General features: G+C 36.5%; 1 pseudogene; it reads left to right on the top strand.

The window, feature by feature from the left end:
* Window positions 1-607: 607 nt before the first annotated feature.
* On the top strand, window positions 608-3135 carry LOC102847479 (annotated as a pseudogene).
* Window positions 3136-4008: the final 873 nt, after the last annotated feature.

A 4008-nucleotide genomic window follows, 5' to 3' on the forward strand; every position in this document is an offset into this window, starting at 1 on the left:
GAATTTAGGTACCTTTCAAATTGCCCAAAACTTAATTTGCCCAAGGTGACCTAATTAGGTAAGCTTTAAAATACTCTCAAGAGAGGACTCATGGTGTTGCTGAATAGAAGGCTTTAATATAATAGTTCTGTGTAGAAGCATCTATTGTCCTGTCATTCCACATAAAAATTTAGACGGTAGAAAAATCTGTCTAAGAACACAGAAGGCCAGAGTGAGAATCCAATTACCATAATTAAATACATACTTTTAAAAATATCATACTTTCTGTGCCTTCTTTCATTAGCCTTTGGATTATAGATATTTTTCCAATAACTGCATCAATAAATCATTAAGCTCCTCGAGCATATTATAGTTATCTGTAATTGTGTACGTTTCTATAAATTGTGAGGGTTTTGTATTTTGGGTTTTTTTTTTTCTTTTAGAACTTGAAGAAGGTCATACCAGAAATAGAAGTATGATCAAGAGAAAATGTTTGGACTATGAGCTGTTCTGCATCATTGGAGAAAATATCAAAGTGAACATATTATCAAGGGAAGACTCCTGCTGAGCCATCCAGAACAACTTTTACCAAAACATAATTACAGGGGTTGTAAATATATTTGCTTTAATGGCTGGTAGTACACCTACAATTATAAGCACTCCATTTACCTGATGCCCGTCTGAACACATAAAGCAATAAAGGGCTTTGAAATCCCAGACAGCAGAGAATATTTCTCATTGGTTCTCAGTGAGTTGCACCCAAGGCAGCAATCTCAGTGATAAAAGGACCATTAGCCTCATGCCACTCAATGGTGAATCCACACATCAAGTGTGTCTGAGTTCTCTAAATGTATTCTATCATTTTTGTTGTTTTCCCTGTTCTAAATGGTTGAGGTGTTTTACTGTTTCTCCAAACTTAAGATGACAAGAGAAGCCAAAAATAACAACCACAAAGTTTTAAAAATTTCCCTATTAAGGGATTTTATGACGAGAGGAGACAAAAGAAGAAAACATAGGCTTATGTAAGCCTTTTCACTAATCATACAGAAAGGGGTCACAGCAAAGACAACAAACAGGTTCAAAACTATCAACTTTGGTTCTAAAATAAACTAAGCCTGTAGAATAATGTGGAAACTGTTCATGGAGGAAATATTATAAGCTCTCAATCCCTTCCCTTTAATCATTGGGGAACAAATATGTTCCAGAAATAGATGAAGCTGATAATCTAGTACAGATTCCAAGTGCTACTACTTCAAGTGGGCACTATGTTCTTCCTATTCAGAATTGGCAGAATCAACAAATATTTTCTGTTGCACCAGGATCAGAGACATCAAATGGTACAGTGCCCAGTGTTCAATATCAAGTAATACCACAGATTCAGTCAACAGATGGTCAGCAGGTTCAGATTGGTTTCACAGGCTCTTCAGATAACGGGGCTATAAATCAAGAAAGTGGTCAAATTCAGATAATTCCTGGCTCTAATCAAACTTTACTTGCCTCTGGAACACCTCCTAGTAATATCCAGGATCTTATACCACAGACTGGTCAAGTCCAAGTTCAGGGAGTTGCACTTGGTGGTTCACCTTTTCCTGGCCAAACTCAAGTAGTTGCTAATGTGCCTCTTGGTCTGCCAGGAAATATTACCTTTGTACCAATCTACAGTGTCGATCTAGATTCTTTAGGACTCTCTGGCAGTTCTCAGACAATGACTGCAGGCATTAATGCCGATGGACATTTGATAAATACAGGACAAGTTATGGATAGTTCCGACAATTCAGAAAGGACTGGTGAGCGAGTTTCTCTGGCTATTAATGAAACAGATACAGATATTTGTGCCAACATCATCTTCTTCACAATTGCCCGTGACTATAGATAGTACAGGTATATTACAACAAAACACAAATAGCTTGACCTCTTCTAGTGTACAAGTACGTTCTTCAGATCGTCAGGGAAATTATATCCAGTTGCCTGTTTCTGAAGAGACACAGGCTCAGAATATTCAGGTTTCTACAGCACAGCCTATTGTACAACATCTACAACTTCAAGAGTCTCAGCAGCAGTCAAGCTCAAATTGTGCAAGGTATTACACCACAGACAATCCATGGTGTGCAAGCCAGTGGTCAGAATATATCACAACAAGCTTTGCAAAATCTTCAGTTGCAGCTGAATCCAGGAACCATTTTAATTCAGGCACAGACAGTGACCCCTTCTGGACAAATAACTTGGCAGACTTTTCAAGTACAAGGGGTCCAGAACTTGCAAAACTTGCAAATACAGAATACTGCTGCCCAACAGATAAGTTTGATGCCTGTTCAGACTCTCACTCTTGGTTAAGTTGCAGCCGGTGGAGCCTTGACTTAGTCTAAGCACTGGTCAGTTGCCAAATCTACAGACAGTTACAGTAAATTCTATAGATTCTGCTGGTATGCAGCTACACTCAGGAGAAAATGCTGACAAATATTAGGATCAAGGAAAAGGAACCTGATCCTGAAGAGGGTGGTGATTCTACATTGAATACCAATGATTTAACACACTTAAGAGTACAGGTGGTAGATGAAGAAGGGGACCAACAACATCAAGAAGGAGAAAGACTTCCAAGGGTAGCTTGCACCTGTCCCAACTATAAAGAAGGTGGTGGGAGAGGAACTAATCTTGGGAAAAAGAAACAACGCATTTGTCATAAACCAGGATGTGGTAAAGTCTATGGGAAGACCTCATATCTGAGAGCTCATCTGTGTTGGCATTCTGGGGAGCGCCCTTTTGTTTGTAACTGGATGTTCCGTGGTAAAAGATTTACTCGAAGTGATGAATTACAGAGGCACAGAAGAACACATACAGGTGAGAAGAAATTTGTTTGCCTAGAATGTTCAAAATGCTTTATGAGAAGTGACCACCTTGCCAAACATATTAAAACACATCAAAATAAAAAAAGGTATTCACTCTAACAGTACAGTGCTGGCATCTGTGGAAGCTGCGCGAGATGATACTTTGATTACTACAGGAGGAACCACGCTTATCCTTGCAAATATTCAACAAGGTTCTGTTTCAGGGATAGGAACTGTTAATACTTCCGCCACCAGCAATCAAGATATCCTTACCAATACTGAAATACCTTTACAGCTTGTCACAGTTTCTGGAAATGAGACAATGGAGTAAATATTACACAAATACTTATTCATTGTGGTTATTTTTATACAGTAGTGAGAAGAATATTGTTCCTAAGTTCTTAGATATCTTTTTATTGATGTGCAAAAATTTTTGGATTGACAGTAACTTGGTTATACATGACACTGAGATACCTTACTTTGTATGATATTCCATAGTATATTAAAAATGGTAAAACTGCATGGGTTTTGTAGGTACTTTTGGAATCTAGAAGAAATGAAATTTTACCAAGTTATATAAAGAGAAAATTGAATTTAACAATGCGAATGGTAGTCTGACCAAATGCATCAATCCTGTGTGGTTTAGTGTGAAAATGAGAACATGTTGGTATTTATCTATAGTAAGATAAAAAAAAGTTGGTGGGTGAAAGAAATCATGTTATGATAAAAAATTTTGTAATTTTCTTGATGACTGGAATTTTTATTATGCATAACTGACAAATCAAGTTTCCAAGCAAATGTTAAATAGTGTAGGCTTTACTTAGCTTATCAAGTTGTCATTTTGAAGCTAATTATTTTAATTAGGTTAACTGTACAATATTTTAAGCATTACTCTTGTAAGATTTTGAAAACTACATGTTAACATGGAACTCTAGGGATAGTCACCTTTTAAATCCTGTTGAAAAGCCATGTTTAAGATTTAATTTGCCAAAATAATGTCTTGTTAATATCCTTTCAATAACGAAGTTGGGCAATATAACCAATGTTTTAAAAAGTTTAAAATGTATAGGTTGAAGCATTTGGGTGGTAAGAAAATAAATATAGTGGATTATCCCTTTTCTTGAATATTGAAGGACCAAAAAGAATAAGGTGTATTGCATCTTAGAAGTGATTTTTTTATTTAATCTTGTTTCCAAAAACCATG

The sequence above is a fragment of the Elephantulus edwardii genome, unplaced genomic scaffold (genome assembly GCF_000299155.1).
Source record: "Elephantulus edwardii isolate Elephantulus edwardi_28Jun2011 unplaced genomic scaffold, EleEdw1.0 scaffold00085, whole genome shotgun sequence".
Taxonomy (NCBI): Eukaryota; Metazoa; Chordata; class Mammalia; order Macroscelidea; family Macroscelididae; genus Elephantulus; species Elephantulus edwardii.